Here is a 23,141-nt window from a genome sequence, read left to right on the forward strand (position 1 = left end):
CCCCACACATAAATGATAGATACTTCTACAATGTAACTAATAAACATGTGTGTACAACAAGATGAATTACAAATGGAAATAAAAAGAGAGTGAAGGGTAAGAAATTGCCCCTACATGAGGTAAGAAGACACAACTGCTCAACACAGTCCCTACTATGCAACTTGATGCGAAGCCCAAAATGCCGAATCCGACCAAAGTTCAAAATGTAGAGATGGAAGAGCTTGATAAACAAACTGGCTCTGAGTAATATCTCGATGCTCAGCCTCATATACATGAAAATAGTTGCAACAAACACTTTCATGTTTTCAAAAATCACTGCAATTATGTTCACAAGTGTATGCCAAACAGAGCACGACGGCCATGATTTTGGCCAAACCTTAACAGAAAACCCTCTTGCAAAGGAAATGATCAATAGAACACCGAGTGCCATAATACCTCTTTAATATTGCTTTTAATGCTACAGTGACACATAGCGATAATGGGTACAATAAAATAGACCCATTACCATCTCCATTTTGGCATTTTAAAACAATGAGAAATTCACATCTTATAAGCATTAAAGACTAAATTACCAAAACAAACTAATATGCATGTTCTATCATCTGTGGTTAATAAGACCCTAACTTAAACAAGTGAACCATTGACATGAAACTAAAACCAATTTAGGGTAAGATGCAATAAAATATATTTAACCCTATTCACAACATCTGCAAATATACCAAGTCAAAATCACCTCTAAGGAAGTAATTAATCTTTTAACTTTAGATGCATAAACCTTGTAAAGTTTATCCTCATGAATACTTGATACCCTAACATTATAACTTCTTATAATCATGTTTTCAAACCTTAAAAACTCAAATTAAATTAAGAACTTAAAACATTTACTCCTTCAAAGCAATCTAATATATGCAACCGAAAAAGTCAGGTATTTAAAACCTCTTAATAAAACATATTAAAATCATAAGTCATCTACCATATCTAGATAAAGAAGTGCTGATACCGGAAACACACTTAACAAAAGTTTTATGTTCTGGCTAAATAGAATAGAACCAAGTTCTGACTGAACAATCAACATATCAAACTGAAAGAAATTAGATCACAGCTAAGTCATAAAAATAGAATAACCAAAAGAAGGAGTCAGGCATGACATATGGTGGCAAATTTATGGGAATTTAAGGCTAGTAGGTTCTTCAAATGTCGAGCTGGTACTACTATTGCCAAGTGTTGAAGAAGGCTAAGGAATGGGGTTTTAGGGATAAGCTAGCAGTTATGAGCATTCTTTGCATGTTTAGTCTATCATTTTGGCTTGGAGTTAGTTGAAACTTGAGTTCAGTCCGCCATTGATGAACTCTAGTTGGGGTATAATGGAAACCTTGTTGAACAGGTTTCTCTATGCTTATTATGGGGATACTGGTGACCATGAAGGAGATTTTTGATTCTCACTCCAGCTCTATAAATCCTCACGATTTCATATTCCTCATTCTTCTGTTGTTCCATGGTTGTATTTCTTAGTTTTTGCTATTGAGAGGGTTTCATTGGTATCTCTGTGGCAAGGCTTGGAGAGTTTGGAGGCTTGGGCTGTGAGTTTTAAGTAGAGGGTTCTCCAAACAGCTTTTCCTTGAGTACCATCTCGTACATACATAGGCAGGGGGCTTTTCTTTAACTCTATCCTATTTCTTTTGTTATGTTTCATTTAGATATGGTGACTATCGAATACCAAAGTGGCTATGTGGAATATTCGACACCCAACTTTGTGTGTATAAAGAATTTGGTGTGTTCATTGCCAAACTCTATATAAACCTAGAATCGGGTGTGAGAATGTGAATACTCTGTACTTTGTGTTTGCAACTGGGTTTATAATGAATATGTAGGTGATGTTAGTGAAACTAAAATGCTGAGTAGAATAAATTAAGAAGGGGGTTTTATGTTTTATGTGGGTTTTGATCTTTCAAGAAAGTCATGTCTTATGTAGTTTTGGTTGCTTTGTGATTGTTTTTAAATAGAGCCATAAAAAAATAGAAGATGGTCACTTAGTCATACAGATGTCGTTAAAAGTTTTACAATGTTATAAACTTTGTTTTGGTATTGGATTTAGTTTGCATTTAGTAAACAAAACTATTGCATGAGAGATAAAGCGGCTACTATTTATCTTCAATGTTATTATGTATTTAGGGTCTGAGGATATAGTCTCACAATTATTACATTGGTTGCTATTGTGGGTTTCAAAATTCTATGTGATATTTATACAATTGGGGTTAATATTTCAAATAAGGTTTTAGAGTTTGAACTTGGGCTTCTAGTATTTTAGTTATCCAATAACAAAAAGTTATTAGATTCATATAGTGGCAAAGATTATATATCTATTTTAATTCTAACTTTAAATTAATAAGGCTATATATATATATATATATATGTATCAACATATATCAACATATATGTATTTCCTTATGAATAGATGGTTAGAATTGATATATATATATATATATATATATATATATATATATATATATATATATATATATATATATATATATATATATATATATATATATATATATATATATATATATATATATATATATATATATATATATATATATATTTATATTTATATTCATGAGGTTACTGTGGTTACTTGTTTTCTGAAATGCGAAATGTTTGATTCTAGTATTTAGATTTTAGTAAATTATGGAATGTGTGGATAGTGGTGGTATTGGCATTTTTATCTGAAATGTATATAAATTTCTTAAAATTGTTTGCCATTTAACTGACTTGTCTTATAATGCATCATTCTCTCAGTATAGAAGTTGTTCTTTTAATAGACAGAAAATTGACTAAAATGGAAAAATTATTTCTTTGTTAATAGTTTAAATGTTAAGAATATAGTCAATGTGACATTGAAAAGTTTGGTTACTTATGGAAAATAAAAGGGGCAAGGCTGCATTTGATACTTTGAAATATGGATTGCTTTTGGAAAATTGCAATTATGGTTTTCTTTGGTAATCTGATAAGTGATTACATTGGAAAGATTGGAAGTTTGGTGTTAAATGATAGTTTTTGGTTGCTAATTCAATTGTTATATTGAAGCAAAAGAAATAGTTTATTAGTTGAAATTGAATAATTAAACTTTAATTTTCTTCTGATTAGTAAAACTAGAATTATGTGTGTATTAGATTATGCAAGTGTGATCCTTTAGATTAGGTGGTTGTCATAAAGCAAGTAACTTGTGGTGATAGAATTATTTTGCCAGATGCCCTCCAACACTAGTCTAGATCCTTATGGGAAAGTTTATGACAGTTATTTAATGAAGTGGTAATATCTGATTCATGGGTTGGGTTTCATCTAACAAGATAAGAACATTATGGATTCATCTGACATATAGAATCCTATGAATGGATGAATGTAGATTCTTATTTTGACACCCATGAACTACTGGATCATTACCTTGGCATATTCTATGCAAGTTTATTTTTGCATATCTATTTGTAGAAAATTATGTACTTGCTTTAAATCTGGTTGTGAAAAGAAAAATTGAACTTTCAGATAATCCATTATTTGGATACATGTATTTCATGCTATTATTAAATCTAACATGCAGGTTTTCTGGAGAACTCATCAGCTTATTTAGTGTGACTAAGCCCTGTTTGTGTTTGTTTTGATTTCAGGTCTGATATAGGATTTGTTTATTGACTTGGAAGTTGAAACTATTACCTAATCATTAAGGATTGATTGTAGTTCGATTAATGGTTACGAATAACTCAGGATCTGATTATGATCAATGTCAATCTAAAAGTATTTGTATAATTGATTGTATTTAAAATAAGAGTATATTTATATACTTAGATGTAATGATCAGAATTGATATAATATTGTTAAAAGTACACTTCAGTACCGGGTTGTAAAAGTTATTTTGTTATGGTAATATGATTTCAAGTAAAAAAAAAAAATTGTTTAGGTTTTATTCCTGTATCTATGTATGGAATTATTGTTATTGTGTTTTTTTATTTTGGTTATGGATAGGGTGTTACAAGAGGGAGTGATCAGGATAAGGGTTATGAGGATGAAATAGAGGATGATGAGGTGGTGATTATTTATAAGAAGAGGAAAAATTGCTCACCTGGGAGCTCATCTTCCAAGAAAAGTAAGGGAAAGGATGTGGATTATGAGAAGGACACAGATTCTAAGGAAGACTCAAAGAAGGTTATAGGGAAGAATTTCAAAGGTAAAACTAGTACTGATACCAAAACCAAGAATAAGAAGACTAATAGAGCCTTGAACATTTCCTCTAATGATGAGACTCTTCTTCAAAGGATGTGGAGGGGTAAGAAAGGGAAATTTTTAAGGAAAATGGATAACATTGGCATCAAGGAAGCATATATTGAGAGAAATACCATAGATATGGATGTGGATTGCCTTAACTAGAGTAAGGACTATGGGGAATAGGGGTTTATGAAGGAGACCTTGAGTAACCCAAGGGTGATGGAAAATGATATTTCCACCATGAAGGAGAAAATGTAGGATACCATGAGGGATTTTGAGAAGTTTAGCAAGACTACTAGAGGGGAGAGGACTCTTGGTCAACATCTAGATAGACTCTTAGAGGTTATTGATAATGCAAAAGAAGTAAAAAATTTAATAAAGAGAATTCCACCTATGGAAATGGAGAACAAGTCTAATGAAAGGTTGATTAAGGATATGCAAAAAATAATGGATGTTATGGGAAGTAAGGTTGAAAAAATGCAAAAGGATGTTAAAAAATTGGCTAACCATAATTGTTCCATATTGAGGACTATTGCGGAAAACATCAATTCTCTACTAGAAAAACTAGATCAGGGGAGTATTCATGGTTCTAAGGATAAGACTAAGGATCAAGGCACCAGTAAATGTACTAGAGCTAACTCTAAGAAGAAAATGGTGGTGAAAGACAAAGAAATTGAATAGTTAAATGCCTTTGTAGTGAACATGAATATCCTTGATGAGTAGGTTATTGATATATGAAAGACCCTGTAGCTATTTGGGTGTTGTCTTTTTGCAGGTTTTTTGCTATTTTTTCCAATCTATTGTTTTAAGGACTATGTCTTAGCGTGTTTTTTAGTTTTAGTGTTGATGCACAGTTCCTTGTGGGTTTTTTTAGTTGTTTCTATCCAATACTTTGTATAAGGCTTTGCATCCTTCAAAACCTTTTTTTAATTGACCAAAATAATATCCCTCTTTAGCATTGATTACAACACCTCAAGTTACCATGCAATCCAAAAATCTTCATTATGTCTTGTTTTAAACTTGTACTATTAGCTCCCTTTATTTGTGTTTTTTCTTTCTTATTTTCATTCTTATTCTCACCCAATGTAATCTATGGATGCTCCCTCTATCATCAATTATACATCTCTTCTTTTAACTCAGCTTCTCCCTCTAATCTCTAGATGACAACACCTCTAGCTCTAACAACATATGTCATCCTCTTTGACATCAATCACTCCATATAGATTCTCCATCTTTCTACATAACATACTCTCCTTCATCATATGGATGGTAATTGAACATATCTCCCTCTTTGACAATAATTCCAAAGACATCAACTATTCACATACATCTCTTCTCTTTGCTCTAGCATACATAACATTTGCATGTCACTACTCTTAATGATATAAGAACATCACTTCCACTTAGTTAACTTCACTCCTTATATTCTCATCTTCTCCATTCTCCAATCCATCTTTTCACAATCTTTCAGCAACTCCTCAAGTGTGACCCCCTACATCAATCTATAAGATATTCTAATCATAACAATTGATGCAATAGATGCAATAGTGCATCTATTCTCAATTTTGTTTAGGTAGGGGAATCACTCCTAATTTTCCTCTTAGATACTCAAAAGAATACTTAGGTAATTTATTTGTGCATATGCCATCTATCTTCTCCTTTCTATTCACATATTCAAATCTCACTGCTTTATCTTCTACCAACTCTCTTAGGTAATGATACTTGATCTCAATATGTTTAATCTTTGTGTGCATCAAAGTGTTCTTTGATATGTTTATATAACTTGTGTTATCATAATAAATCACAATGGGTTCAATAATTTCTTTGTTCACACCTTTCAACAATTTCTTGATCCAAAAAATATTTGAACAATTGACTACTCTAGGAACATATTTAGCCTCTATTATAGATTGAGAAATATAGTTCTTCTTCTTGCTTATCCATGAAATCAATCTCTTCCTTAGAAAGAAAGCTCCTCCACATGTACTCTTTCTATCATCAATATTTCTAGCCCAATCCACATCAATGAAAACCTTCAAATCAAACTTGTCATTTTCTTGTACCATAATCCATAGTATTTTATTCCTTTCAAATATCTCAATATCCTTTTCACTACCATCATATGATTTGTTCTAAGATTATCAAAAAATATAGCAACAATACCAACTACTAATGCAATATCAGGTCTTCTATGTATAATATATTGTAATTCTCCAATCGTTGGTCCCTGTATATATTTGTTTCACCTCAATAGAATCATCATTCTTTGAAAATTTAAGACTAGTGACCATAGGTGTTCCAATTGGTAATATTGCCTTCTAAAAGTCTTCAATATCTCCTTGATATACTTTGATTATGTGACATATATACCACCTTTCATCTGTTAGACTTGTAATCTAACAAAAAAATTGATCTTTCCAAACATTAAGATCTCAAATTCCCTTTGCATTTCATTGGAAAATGACTTACACATTGAATCTTTTACTCCAAATATGATATCATCAAAAAAAAAATTTATAGCAATATCATGCTTTTAGATTCACTTTTCAAATATAGATTGCTATTGTCATTTTCTCTTGCAAAACCAATTTTCACCAAATAATTATATGCAACCTTTCACACCATACTCTAGGGGCTTTTTCAAACCATATAATTCTATGTGTGACTTAAATACCATGTTCCTCTTTCTAGGATCAACAAATCCTTCAGATTTTTCAATTTAGAATTCTTCCTCTAAGATTTTTATTTAGAAATGTAGATTTAACATCCATTTGGTATACTTTGAATCCTTTGTAACCACTACATGCAACAAAAGTTCTTACTCCTTCCAACCTTGAAACTAGGGCAAAAATCTCACCATAGTCAACTCCTTCTTCTTGTGTATATCCCTTACGAACTAGTCTTTCCTTGTTCCTTTTGACTTCAACTGAGTTCTCATTTAGCTTGTTTATGAAAATCCACTTGGTTTCAATCACATTCTTATTCCTAAGCATTGGTACCAATGTCCAAGTATTTTTATTATCTAGTTTCTCAGTCTCTTCATTCATTAATCCTATCCAATAATTGATTCTCCAAAGCATATTTAACCAAATTGGGTTCAAACTCAAACAATGAACATGTATCATTTTTTAGTCTTCTTCTTGTCATGACTCCTAAATCTTTGTCACCAATGATTTGATATGGTGTATGATGTCTTCTCACATACTTTTCCAAGATAGGTTCAAGTCTTCTTTCTTCTTGCTATGGTTCAATGGGTTCCACTTGTTCATTTGCATTTGGTGTACTCTCCTATAATTGGGCTTCCTAGATTTGATGGTTGATAATCTCTATCCATAATTTGGCTCATGCAATTTGATGGTCAATAGTTTTTCAATGCTTGATAGAGATCTTCTATTGAACCTCAACAGTGCTTGGTTACCGGTGATTGACAACCTCTTTCTATGGTTCAAGTAACATGCTAGGTTCACCTTGATAAACATCAATAAAAAATTTGTAGTCCTTAGGTTCTTTCTTGTATTCTTCTTCACTCTTTTTTGCAAATTCATTAACTCTAACATTTACACTTTATTCAAATTTTTTAGTGTTATAATTCAAAAACTTGTAAACCTGTCTTTTAGTGGAATATCATAGAAATATACCTTCATCACTTTTTTCATCAAGTATACATTTTCTCTCATCCTTCAATGTGTAAAAATTTCTTCCAAATACTTTAAAATAATTCACATTAGGTGCATAGCCATACCAAAGTTCAAAAGGTATTTTTTTTACCTTTCTTCACTTGAACTCAATTTTGAGTATAGACTATAGAACTTATAAATTCTCTCCAGTAATTCTATGAGATATTCTTCTCCTTCATCAGTGTCCTTGCATAACCCATGATTGATCTATTCCTTCTTTCAACTATATCATTCTTTGGTGAAGTCCTAGGTGCACTCATTTGTCTCTTGATTCCTTTTTCATTATGGAATATGTTGAATCATTTGATATGAATTCACCTCCTTTATCTAACCTAAAGTACTTTAGACTCTTTCCTATTTCCTTTTCAACTCTATCCAAATTCCACTTAAACATTTGAAATGCATTAGATTTTTCTTTAATAAATATTATGGTCATCATTCTAGAAAATTCATGAACAAATAGAATGGAATATTTGTTTCCATAATAGCTTTGCACTCTAATGGGACCACATAAATTAGAATGAACCAACCCCAAAATATCATTAGAATAATAGATCTATCTTTTGAAACTGGATGTTATCATTTTACCCATTTGACATTGTTTGCACATCACCTTATTAGGTTTTCTTAATCTTGGCAACCCTCTAACTCTATACATCTCGATCTTCATCTATAAGTCCCCTCAAACTTTCCTTAAAAGAACCAAAGCTCGGATACCAATTTTAAGAATGATGAGAATAAATGAGAGCATGAACTGGGGGGTGAATTAGTTATCCTTAGGTCCACATGTGCCAATTTAACTTTTAACAACTTCAAAAAAATCTAAAAAATATCATCAAACATCTCAGTCCATATAATATATCATCATAAACATAAGATTTTCTTTACTAGTTACTCTCTAGTTAGTATATGTGCCAACTAATAGTTAAATAAATATTTGTAAAAATTACATGCATAGCATAACATTCACACAAGTAAATGACACTAGGATTTAATGTGGAAACCCAATGTGAGAAAAACAACTCAAGTAACATGCTAGAACCTTTTTAATCTTCTGACAGTGAGATTAGTTAAGAGACAACCCTATTAAATATAATAAAACATATTATTATGTGTGACCCTATTAAAGGTAACAAAACATACTGCTAGGTGTGACCCTATTAAAGAATTTAATCTCCCTGTTAAAAGTGGCCTTATTAGAGGACTTTGGATCATTACATCAGAATGTCACCTTGATTAAAATATTTTAGAAATGACTATTAGTTCAACCTTAATTAAAGGATTTTAACTACCATAATGGTTAGAATGTAATAGTAGGTTTGATCTATAAAATACAACTCACTTTGCAAATTCAGATCTCCATTTGCTCATCTATTGGTTCATTGACTAGCCTCCATTATCATCTCTATCGCTAATCTTCTTACTATCCCTTAAAGTAATTACATTTCACTGATCTCCTCACTTCTCCTCTACTACTCTATTCTTCACAAGTTCTCCTTAAGATAACCAATCAACAGTGAACCAAATTTAGAAAATATTTTTTATGCCCCCTTAAATATGTAATTTTGATTTTTTGTTGCTTGAACACCATCGTCAATCTTAGGGTCAAGAAAGATTCATTGAATCCTTCCATCATTTTGTCCTCCTCTTTTTTAGAAACTCCTAGAAACTTATCATAAAATCCTTTTTTTGATTGCATAACAAAATCTTATCATGTCTTAAATACACTAACTCATTAATCCTTATCATCCACACATTTTGACTAGTGCAAAAATTCAACTATGTTGGCCTCAAACTCAATTCTTTTACACAATTTTACTTTGTTTGTCACTCAAAAATTGCTAAGTTATTCTTCTTGCTGAACATTGTGTAGCTCAACATATACTATTTTGTCTCGCTTGGCTTCTACTAGCTCAATCAACCATAACTATCACTTGGTCACTTCTACAAATTTTTTGATGATAACTATCACTCAACTTATTTATTTATTCAACATCTACTTAAGTTCCTTAATCTTTTATTTCAACTCCTTTATTGATAGACCAACATTGGTACTGATCAAGCTTAGAATTATACTCAAATTCTTGTAATTTCACTCATACATAATTTTACTTGTCTTCTTTACTTCATGTAGTGATAAACAACACATTATCTTGTCAATGAGTAACTTATCAAATGCCCATTGTAATTCCATAACACTTAACTTATTTTCTCAACAACTTGACTAGCTCACCTTGCTATCTCCTCTTTTCATATCCTCTTCATCAATCAAATGATATGAAATGCTACACTATTAGAAGATGTCTCTCTATTAAGGTTTGACATTAATGGAAACATAAAAATGGTTACAATTATAGTTTCCAACATATAAGAAACCTAAGATAGAGTAAATTTCCTATTCTTCCTATCTTTGTAAATTTTCATACCATTCTCCCCCCCCCCAAAATCCTTCATAGAAAATGAGAGTACTTTGCAATCCCTTAATGTAATCCATGTTAGACACAGCTACAAGAATATCCTCAACATGTAAAGATAAAATAATGTAGTTGTCAAACCTTGTAAAATAAACATAATGGTTTGAATTTTTGGAATATTAGGAAAGCTAGAATGCTAGGAGTAGGGGGGTTGAATTAGTATCCTCTAAAACTTTTATCCTTAAAAAAATTAAGTGATGCCCCTATCCTTTTAAAAAATTGGTAAGCTCATAACAGTTTCCACAATAATTTATAAATGAAATATTTTTTTCTAATCTAGTTTTCATCAACCATGTAAACCATAAGCATAAAATAATAACACATAAAACAAAAACTTGGTCACATAGAAACTCTTGGTTAGAGAGAAAATTGTGGTAGGGATGATACCCATAAATCCAGCAGTACTATAGCAAGAGGGTGCCTTGTTAGGGATACATTATCTTTGTCACTTCAGGTGACTTACTCTTTTAGAAGTATATAATCAGATATGCTAGGATCTACCTTTTTCAATAATTTTGTAACACTATCCTAAGTGTGTACTCGGTTAAGAGATTTTACATAAGACTATTAAGTCTACCTTCTTCAAGGATTTATAGCTACTACATTGATTAGAAAATAGAAACAAATGATCTATATGATAAAAACTTATTTTTCCTATTCAAATGTCACTTTTACTCATCTATTTATCACCTCCTATGATTGCTCTTCAATTCTTTAGTTTATTACTTGAATCTCTAACTTTTGATATACTCAATTCTTTCCTTTTTCATAAACTCTTCTCAGTAGCAATAGTATCCCTTTTCTCACTTCAACAACAAATTTAAAATGGTTCCTTATAGGTCCTTTTATAGTTTTCTTTTACCTCCTAGATCTCTAACCTAATTAGGGTTTATGAACTTTTTGGAATACATCAGTGACCAAAATTGATGATATAGAATAAACTATGTTCCATATATTTCCTTTCTACTTTTTCATTGGGCTTATCCTACCTTGAAATCATACAATAATCAAATCATACTCTTCAAGAAGTATTTTTAAATTGTTTTCTCAATCTGTGATTACGGTAAGAACATTACATATTATTTTATGTGCCAATTTAAATATTTAGACCTCATCTATTTCACCTAGTAAATACTCTAATCTTTATGTTTGTCAATTGTATCTTATCTTAGTGATCTGTGTCTGACTCATAGATGTCTTCTACTTAGTATAAATAGACACTCTTGGTAAATTCTAAGCTCGGTTATATTTGTAAAACTCATTCTACTCCTCCTTCATTTCTTGGTCAATATGGTGAATCAATTACTTTTCTCACCAACTAACAAGTTCACTTCTTCTTCACTCTTTTTGACACTACTTGGCAACATAATTATATATTGGAGTAACATTATCCCCCTTGACATTAGTAAAAAATGTATTATGTATAGAAATATATACAACTCCCCCTTTATATATACTTCCTCAGTAGAAATTATTTTTTCAAAGTCATTTTCAAAATTCTTTTGTTTGTTGTGTTATATCAACTCCATATAACTCAATAAATACACATAATACCTACAAACATATAAAAATATATATATAATTCTCCCCCTTTTTGACATTGATGTAAAAATAACTTTAAGCATGAAAATACTTACTTTCTCATTTAACCTAGTATATATATCCATTTTTTCTTCATCTAGAGCATTGGGATTCCAGTTTGGCATGATCATAACTTCATGTAGTGTCGCCAAATTCAAATTTGTGACTAGTATTATCTCATTTTTCTTCTTTGACTTCTTTCTCTTAGAATCTATAACACTAGTGCTTCATGATACACTTTGTGCTACATGAACTTGAAGATCTAGATGTCTCTATCCAATTTTAGCTTATTTATTTGATTCTTCTCCCTTGTTATGTGGATCAATAATAGAGACCACCATGGGTTGTACAAAGAGGACTAGATCGATGCTTGAGGAACTATTACCAATCTCATCTTTCTTCAGTTCACCACTCATTTTTTCCTCTTTCTTAAGTTCTTGTAGTGTCAAGTTAGTAGAATATAGAAACATAGGATTAAATACATAATTTGATATATATGTTGGTGAAAAATCTTCAAACTTTTTCTTCTTTGTAATTACAAGTTGGTTGTGCCTGATAATTCCCTCATTTAGAGGTCTATAGACTAGTGCTCCTTCACCTATAGAAGAATCATCTACTTTGTGCTCCATTGAGTCTCCTCCAGTTTGAGCATGTTCAACATCAACATTTGTATTCTTTTGTTTGGATTCTATCTCCCCCTTGTGTTTCTTGAGCCATTTTCTTTGTGTTTGGATCTCTTTGTTACCCTTCAATATTCATGGGGATAGTATTTTCTAAAGATATGTAGAGAGACAATGGCAATATCATTTATGATTTGTACCTATAGCTTTATAAATTTTTTGATTAGTCTAATTTTAGGTGAAAATCCAAATATGTGTGAGGCCTCGTGATGTAGAAGCATCCAGAGGTATAAGGGCAATCCTATGTCAACCAAAAAAAATGTACTTAGACTTAGTTTCTATTTCATGTGTTTTCATTTTTGGATACCCATTTGGGTCAAATAAAGGTTCCAACTCTCACAGTTCCACTATCATTGTTCTAGGATAGAGTATTTGAATACCTTGGGATACGTGTAAATGCCAAAAAAAATAGGAGTATATAATTGAGCCATCATTTTGGTGAACTAGAAGGTGTAAATTGGCTAGATTATTTTCATTGTAATTTAGAGCATTCCAAAAAAAGAATTAGGTCAAAAGGCCCCATGGTTTGAAAGTTATCGCAATTTTTCAATTTCTGGAGACATCCTAAGAATGCTTCAAAGTCAAGTTAGGGGCATTAAATGACCTCAAAAAGGATTGAAAAATGGGGGATGAGCTTGTCCATAGGTCTATAGAGTGCTTCAAGAGCTTTTCAAAAATGTAAATGGTTCGTTAATTGGAGCTATGGTTCAAAAGTTATGCCTCTCAAAAGTTCGATTACCATTTCTAGATTCTTCTAGATTTGTGTCGACTTCTAAAGTAGCTTCTGGAGCCTTCTATTTGGTTAGTGGATGCCAATTAGCACTTTCTAGAATCTAATCCTCATCCTAAACCATCCAAGGTCTATTTAAGAACATTTCTAGCATTGTAAAAGGCAGTTTAGAGTGGAGTTTGAGAGGAGGTACTAAAAGGAGAAATTATCTCCAGACTTATACTGTTGTAAGCCCTTGAGGCATGTTTCAAAGTCTATTTTCTCTGTAATAAATGTACTAGCATATTTTCAAAGTTAATAAAATTTCCCCTTTCCTATTGTGTCCATTCTGTGCTTGGGTTGTGTCCCCATCACCTCGCCCCGACCCTTCGTAGCATAGTGATACATTATTATTATTTTGATGCTCATGACTCGAGATGTCGAGACATTATCTGATGCTTAGAACATATTATATTATTTCATGCTATGTGATGTTACTTTTAGATATTTGATGTATGTCATTTAATGTTTTATGTATAGGTATGTTGATGAAATCAATAAATGTAGGATTAACACTTTGATTTAAGAGATTTGAATGGTTAAGAATTGAATAGGATGAGAGGAAACCTGATTTTGTTATAGATGGATGTTTTAATTTATGTGATTCTTGATACATATATACATATGTACATGTGATTTTTTAGGACTACTAATGTGTGCAATGAGTGTGCAGATATTTTAGCCAAGAAAATCAATGAAGGAACATAACTGATCTCTATGTGCTAATTGTGGAAGCCTTGTTGTTCATAATTCAAGTATTTTTTTGTGAGATGTGTGAATGTGTCTTTCTGTGATCAATAATTGTTAATGTTTGTAACTATGTTCTTTTAGTGTTGCTTGACACTTGTGAATTTGCTTGTGTTCTTCAGCGTGCTAATTAGGGTTAGCTTTGTAACCTTTGGACCTAAGTTAGATTAAGTTAGTGTCTTTTTGCTAATTTGGTTCTTAATTGAGTTTAATCACCCTTAATCCGGATTAGTGCTTAATCTATATTTTTTTTTTAGAGTTGTTAGATGGTCCTAATTATTTTCTAGCTTTTATTGGTCCCAAACCTATTCCTAAGGCTTTAAAACATGAAATATTTGTACCCAAGGGGTATGGGTATGGGTTGGGGGTCTTTTCCAACCCCTAAGCCCCTTTTATTGACTTTTGAGATCACTCAAAAAGTCTCTTTTTGCCTTTGTACGAAAATTGACTATGGCTACCATGAGTTGCATCACCTCAACTCCACTTTGTGGTTAACCATAGTATGGGTTGAGTTAGGAACTTCTAGATTTGTAGGTGGGTGGGAGAAGTTATTGCTCTTTTTGGTGGTTGAGTTTGAGGCTTATTTAAAGGCCCTTCTTGGAGTAGTTTAGGTTGTTACCCAATCTCTACTTTTAGAGAGGAGACTTAGAAGATTGAAGGAAGGAAGGGAAAAGCTCTTCTCAAATTGTTCATTTTCAATTACCTCTTTGTGAAGGTAGGAATTTTCATCTCCCTTGTTCAGATTTTCATGCTTGTTTCATGCTTATGCTATGGTGTTGTTATTGGATGCTTGTATGTATGTAGGGTATGTTGGGAAGGATTGCAACCATGTTTCTTGAATGTTTTCCTTTCATGTTTAGTTGTTAATAGTTGTTAGTAAGTAGTTTTAGGTTAGTTTAAATTTTATTATGTTAAATTTTATGTTTTTATTAGTGTTGTTATTAAATTTCTAATTTGGTAGTGTAGGTTAGTATAGGTGTTAGGTGCTAGTTAGTAATAGGTGTTAGTTATGTGTTAGTATAAATTTGAATTATTTAAATAAGTTTAGAATATGTTATAATAGGTAGTTACTTTTGTTAATTGTTAATACTTTTAATTAGTTATTTTTTTACATTGTTAATAGTATTGTTAGTTAAGAGAGGTTAGTTTATATTAGTAATTAGTTTAATTTATTAAAGTTTTAAGTTAGTTATGCATTGTGTTGATTGTTATTTGTTTTGAATTTTAAAATATATTTAGTCAAGATTGTTTTAGTTAATATTTACTATTAAGTTAGTTTTAAATTTAATTAGTTAGAATTGTGTAAGTTTTGTGATGATAGTTAAATTAATAAAGTTCTAAGTTAGTCTTATATTGATAGTAAAATTTAATTTTTGAGTATTAAGTAGTTTTAATTTTAAAGGTTAATTGGCTATTTAAATTAAGTTTAAATGTAGATTTTATTTGATTAGATATTTTCAGATTAATCTAAATCCGAACTCCTTTAGAATGTTATTTAAATAACTTTCATATCTTGTTGAGAAGTAAATAAAATAACGTGATTAATGTCGATATCATTTTAAGAACGTAAGCTCAAATCTTAACAATGTATTCCTCCACAAGTTTATAAACTTAAGACATAATGTAGAGAACCTTTACTTAAACTGTGATCATAACCTTATCAAACTTAGCACATTCTAATTATTAATTTAAAAAAAATTGTGTTTTTTTTTTGCCTCGTAGTTTGGGCATGACAGTATGTATGCATGTGTTGGCTCGATAAGTGTTGAACCTTCGATGTCTAGCTTGATTACTACTATAATATCTTTGTTCTTATTTATCTTTTTATTTGGATCATCTTCTATTAGATCTTCAATAATGACATTCTCTTATCTCCCTATTCTATCTTCTATCATTTCGTGCATAGAATCTACCCACTCTTGTAGTGAAATACTAATATAGTCTTCGTCTTTGTTGTCTATTTCAATATCTTGTTCAGTCTCAGTGTTGTCAACTTGAATGATTTCTTCTAGATCTTTAATGTTAAATAAATGTTCCTAGATCAACTAAGAGTCTTTTTCTACATATTCAAGATGTCTTGTCAAAATATATCCATATCTTCTCTTCTACATGAATCAAGATTCAATTTTATCCAATGCCTCATCAATTTCTTCCTTTGAAAATTTAGGCATTAATCTTACAAGAAATCTTCCTCTCATCTCTTTCTTAGTCTATAATGCATACTTCTATCTATTATAAATTATTTGATACAACCCCACTAGTATTGAATCTTCAATCTCAAGTAGTGTATAGTTGATTTTAGTCATCATGACTATTTTGGAATCTTTAATCTTCTTTTTATCCTCATCATCCATATTATCATACTTAAACTAGTTGAAAGTTGAAAAAAAATTAGTCTCTTAATAGATTCAATAATTTCATTAGTATTTTATGGTCTCTTATGTACAACAACTCAAAATTGAGTTCCTTCATCTAACTTAGTTCTTTCACTGTCTTTACCTACTTTATTATCATCTTTGAGAATTAATTTTATTCTCCTTTTTGTGGGCTTCTTATAAATAGGTTTTCTTGATTATTTTGGTACCTCCTTTCTCTTTTGATATGTATTAACTTATGGTTGACTAGGCTTGGTAATTTTGATTGTACACTTCTTCAATGGTGGTGTAATTATTTATGCTTCTTGGGTCCTTGACCTTGTATTATTTGGAATTATAGGGGTAGTCAAAGGTCTTCTCTTACCTCTTCTTTTTTGGTTTTACAAAACTGATTTATTTCCCTTTGTCGTCTTCTCTAGTTGCATCTTCACCATTACTTTCAATGATCATCAAATGTTGATTATCTTTCATTGCTTTGATTACACTTTCCAAAGTATTAATCATTTCCTTGGATTTATTCTTCAGTTTGGGGGCAACAATATTCATTTTGATATTATATTTATCTTATTCATATGTTCCAAATAATTAGTCTTCCCAATCAATCAATGCATTTAGTATATCTTCAATAGCCTTGGTGGTCTGATATGTTTATTTTATAATCCATGGGTTCAATCCATGTAACCCTGTGATTCACTTCTTTCACAAGTATATTGTCAGTATCAATTAGAAATAAAACATCATCATGATATTTCTCAACTAGCTATGGGGGTATTTGGTACCTCTGATTCATCGTTTCCTTGAAATTCTAAAAAATTTCAATCATAAAACTGTCAAAGTTATTGCCTAGTATCTAAGTAAATTTATTTCTCTGATATATTATTGGGGTGTGTTTCTTCCTGTTGACTTGTCCAATAATTTTGTATGTTGCTTGGTCAATTAAATGGTTTAGAAACTAGAGTATATGTTATGATTAAACCACAGATAGAAATAACAATTACATGCAAATATAACCAATATCAAAAAATGATAGATTAGATAGAAAAAAACACAAGACACCAAGATTTAACATGGTTCACCCAATCCCTAGGCTATGTCCACAAAATAGCAAGTTTGATATTATTACGATCCAATAATTACAACCTGATTACAATCTGTAATCCTTTACAACTCAATACTACCACATGAACCAATTTTTCCATCACTACTATGAAACAATCCCTAAACCTAAGCTCTTTTATACAAGTATTTTTACCATTTTAGGGTTACAATTAATAATTACATGTCGGCCCAAAATCTTGATAAAATAGGGCCCAATTTTTTTTGAGGGCTTTGCCCCTCAACCACTACATAGTTGTGGCCTAACAACCTTGGCTGTATTGGGGGCTATCATCCCCAAATCCCTGCTCAGGGCCTAGCCTGGCCCTAAACCCCAATGAGGAATTATGATGTATAGTACTTCCCTAATCAGTCACCACAATCTAATAGTATACACCCATTTCTTATGGATTGGACATCCTTCAGTAGTAACTACATAAACCATTAAAATCATTTAATTTATCAACTAATGATGTATACTTGAAATGGTATATGTAAAGTATATTATCTAAACCTTTCTAATTTCCATTAATAATCTATGAAAATAGAAATGTTGAGCTACTGGGAAAGGAAATACTAAACTTAAACACATAATTAATCAACCAGTCTATTGTGTGGGAATTGAAATGCAAACATGATACTACTCTATTTTCCTATGTCATGAAAAAAAAAATGATTATATTACCATGTGGTTGCACAAACAATAGAAAAATAATTCTTCTAACTAAATTCATTCACCAAGTGGGCCCCTTTAGATGATTGATTGAACAAATAATCAAGATAATGTATTGAATGCTAACAATGTCATTTTATTGATGTCTAAACCATCAAACTTGCAATTGTAGTAAAAAAAACTATATTAATTACTATTACTAGATTAAAATTGACTTTACAACTAACTCTTGAAGTTCAATCAAAAACTTATTTATAGCATCTACAAGAAAAAAAACTTCCTACATCTGATATAGTAAGGACCTAGTGGAGACTTAAATGAAGTACATTAATTTAAGACACATTCACTAAGTAATTCTTCCACAAATATAGCATGTCATGATTATAGATTTTCACATAAATAGTTTATAAATGCATTAACTTGATCTTTTTCTAAACTATTTGGACATGGCTACCACATCATGAATTTATTATAACCCCTTTAATCATGCTTCCTTAGTTCCTTGTTGGCTTATTATTCAAGAGGTTAGTGCACATAACACGTTTTGAAGCATATATCCACTTCAATAATTTGTAGAAAGAATCTAATGTACAAATAACTAATCTTTTTCCATGACCTATGGCTACAAGAACCTACCCCATAAAATATTTTAAAGGAAGATAGAAATATTTTCATCATTATTGTGAGGCCTTGCCCTGACCCACCATAGCATAGCTGATACATTACTATTTTGATACTCATGACTCAATATGTCGGGACATTATTTGATTCATTGAACATTATTATGCTATTTTATGATGTGTGATGCTTTACTTTCAAATATTTTATTTCATCATTTAATGCTTTACGAACATATATAATGATGAAGTAAATGAATGCAAAACTAACACTTTGATTATGCAATTTTAATGGTTGAAAATATGAGTAGAATGACATAAACAATTGATTATTAGAAAGATGGATATTTTAAATTTACATGATTTTCTTGATACATAATTTACATATATGCATGTGATTTCTTGAACTACTAATTTGTACAATTAGTGTGCAGGATATTCAACTGAGAAATCTAACAGAAAGGTGAGACTAAACCCCTTGCTATTTGTGCTAATTTAAATTGTCTTCTTTGAAGGTTGTTATATAGTCTTAAAATTCTTCTAGCTTTTTTTTGGTTCTATTAAGTCTTTAAGGCCTAAAAAAATTAAATTTAAGTATCCTAGGGGTAAGCATATGGGTTGGGAGTACTTTCCACCCCCTTAGCCTCTTAGGTTGACTTTTAGGGTCACTCAAAAACCATACTTTTGATTGATTGCGAAAATTGATTTGTCTCCTTCATGAGTTGGTGACTCAAACTCCACCTTGGGGTTACCTAAAGTCTAGTTGAGTTAGGATCATATTTAGAGGCATTTTGGGGAAGTTTGGTTTTTGTTACCCAATCTCTAGTTTTTAGAGAAAAGTTTGAAGATAGAACAAAATGAAGGATAAGCTCTTCTCAACTTGTCATTTTACCATAACTTTTGTGAAGGTAGGGTTCTTCACTCTTTTGATCATGTTTCTTCTTGTTGTTCATGCTTGATTCATGCATAAGGCATTGTGATGATCTTTGTATTGCTTGTATGTGTGTTGAGGGTGTTTTGGGAGAAATCTTAACTTGTTCTTGGATATCATTCTTATGATTTGCTTTGAAATTTTGAGGGGATTTCATGGGGATTGTTTTGACATTACTCACCCTTGGATAGGGAAAAAGTGGCCAAGTATGGGGGAAGGGCCTTAGTTGGACCTCAATAGTGTAGAGTCTACTCTCATAGTGACAAGAGGGAAAGAGGGTAGGGTGTATGGGCCCCTACTTGTCATCACATACCTTGTATGAAAATTTGAATTCTTGTGAAAGTGAAGGAATGAAAATCCTTGTTGCATTGGCCTCGAAAGGGCATTTGTAGAAGAATGGAAGTTCTTGAATTTAAGCCCCGAAAGGGCTATGTTATGGTATGGTGATTGACGTCTCCAATTGACAAAATCCACCTCCCCTCTATTTTGGTTCAATGTTGAACCTATTGTGCAAAACTGAGTTGGGAATGCATGCTTGAATTGTTCATCGTATTATGTTGTTTTACCTCCATGTTGGTTCTTGTCTCCCCATGGTCTCATTGGTGCATTGAAGATATTGGAAAAGACCTCTTATGAAATTCAGTTGAATTGTAACATTATGTAAAAATGTATTTAAATTTTGATGTATTTGGTAAAGATGTCAAGTTTTCTTACTGGTTCTTTCTTGATGAAGCCTTGAACCAGGTTAATTAATAGAGAGAAAGGATTTAGAAAATATCCTTGCATTATATCTTATGTTTTTCAATTGATGCATATGAGTGTAAAAAAAAATGGATTTAACGACAATGTTTTCAAATTTATGCAATCTTCAAGTTTTCAAATATGACAAGGAAAAGAAATTTGTTATGTTGAAATTTGAAATTTGATTCATGTTGATTTGGAAACAAATTAAATCTTATGTGGTTGATAAAACTAATAAATTAACTTCTTTTTTAAGCCATGAAATTGATAGTTTCCATTAGTTCTCAAAAAAATAAAGTGAGAAATAAATATTTATATAAATCTCATTATGTTAAATATATTTTTCTCTTGCCATAGTGTATAAACTTTTTTTTAAAAAGATGCCCCATGAGCAAATAGGCCCTCTGGTTTTTGTATGGGCAAGTGAATTTTGCACCAAATGTGTCATGCCCAAAAGTAAGGACAAAAACACACACACAAATTTTTTTTTTTTGGTGTTAAAACTTAAAACTATTATAAGCTTGATATGCTTGTGCTCATAATATAAGCAGAGGTTCTGTACACTACATCTAAGTTTTATAATCTTCACTCGTGACATTAACATTAATTTAACTTTCATCAAAAAAGATCTTGAGCTAACTTACAATTTCAACAATCCTCAATCATAACTGAATTAGTACAACTACCTAAGAGATGATTATAAATTAAATTTGAATGAAATAAATCTAAACTAAAGCATACTATGACAATTAATATTTAATGTATCCATTAACTTCCCTTACCAATGAGCACTAGAGTTATGCTAATTAATTAAACCTTTACTAACCACTTAACTCTAATCCTAAGTTTTTTTAGAAAGTTACTCCTACATACTCATAACAATCCATCTTGCATCAATCTATCATTACAATTAAGATCGAAGACTAGGGTTAATTCAATTAGATCTAAAAGTCAAACTAAACATTATTTAAAACTACTAAAATTTTAGTTTCAACTTTTAAATGCCAGTGTAGGGTTCCATCTAGCTCTTCTCGCAACCTATAAAACTAATTATTCAACATTAAAAACATTCAAATCAAGATATTTAAATTTCCAAGTTTAAAATTTTATAATAACTAATTTAATATTAACATCATTTCTTAACACAATACATTTCCTCCTAATGCCCTCAAATTTCAATTCTAGTTTATCAATTAATTCCATCTTTAATTAAAAATATAAACAATCTTTAATTTATCTATACATCTAATCTAAATTTACAATCACATCCATAATATCTAAAATTAAATAAATCAAAATCAAACTAACTTCCATTATTTAAACTTTACTAACCTAAACTAAAACTACTAATTACATTACGCAATTTGAAACCTTTCAAAACAATTATCTAACATTAATTTTCTAATACTCAAGATTAACACATCTTATACTAATTTAAATTGCAACTAAATCTAACTTCACCACAAGCTACTAACACACACTGATCCTAAATTGCATACAATCAACAACTACTGATCTAATAATAAATTTAATACTACTCTTAGCTGAAATATTAACAAATCTATACTAACCCAATGACTATACTAACATAGGCAACATACTTAAAGTTACTAAATCCTACACTACCCACATAACACACTAACCTAAGTCCATGTTAGTCCCAATCATGGGCCAACCATGGGCCATACGCAAGGACAGCGCGCTGCCCAAGTCTGCACACTGCAGACTCATTTTCGACGTCACCTCCATCTTGCGTGACCTTCAACCAAAGGCATGCGCTTGGTAAGAGGTTTAAAAAAAGAAGGGTTGGTAAAAAGGTCTGTTTAGACTTTACAACCTTGATTTTCCCACCTCTTTAAAATGACGTGACATGCCATAAGTGGCATGAGGAATTCATGCTAGCAGCGTTGTCCCATACTCCTCAAGGTGCATGCGGGGTGGGTGAGCCAAGGTCAGCGCATGGAATTAGTAAAGTGAGGGTGGGTGATTTTGAAGTGGTTTAAATATGTATATAAACATTTTTTTAAGAGACTCCCTTGCTCTCCCCATGACATGACGTGTCATTAGTGGAATGATTAACCACTGAACCCCCTGCCATGCCTAGCCTAGATAGGAGGGTGGAAGAAAATATGGGGAATAGGGATATTAATTTAGTGGGTGCGATTGGTTTTTTTTTTTATTAATTAAATAAATGGAATGATCTCTAGGAAGGTACCCTGCCCCATCAGTCCTTAAGAGTTAAATGCAAAAGTTTTGTAGTTGAGATATGTCAACCAAATTTCCATTTAAATATTTTAGAGTTTCAAATGCATTTAATTTATATTCTTTTTTAAAGAATTTAATATTGATTTTTATTGCAAACCAAAAGAATAATATAGAGAATATTCTCTATGACTTGGGGGAAATTAAAATCTCTCCCATACATTTTCCAGAGGACCTTTTTTGACCTGAAGGTGCACATTTTTTTTTAAGCCTATTTTGGCTATGTGCTGACATGTTTTCTTGTTAAAATTCTTTGATA

Source organism: Cupressus sempervirens, chromosome 1 (assembly GCF_028749045.1).
Source record: "Cupressus sempervirens isolate cs-2001-9-10 chromosome 1, ASM2874904v1, whole genome shotgun sequence".
Lineage (NCBI taxonomy): Eukaryota > Viridiplantae > Streptophyta > Pinopsida > Cupressales > Cupressaceae > Cupressus > Cupressus sempervirens.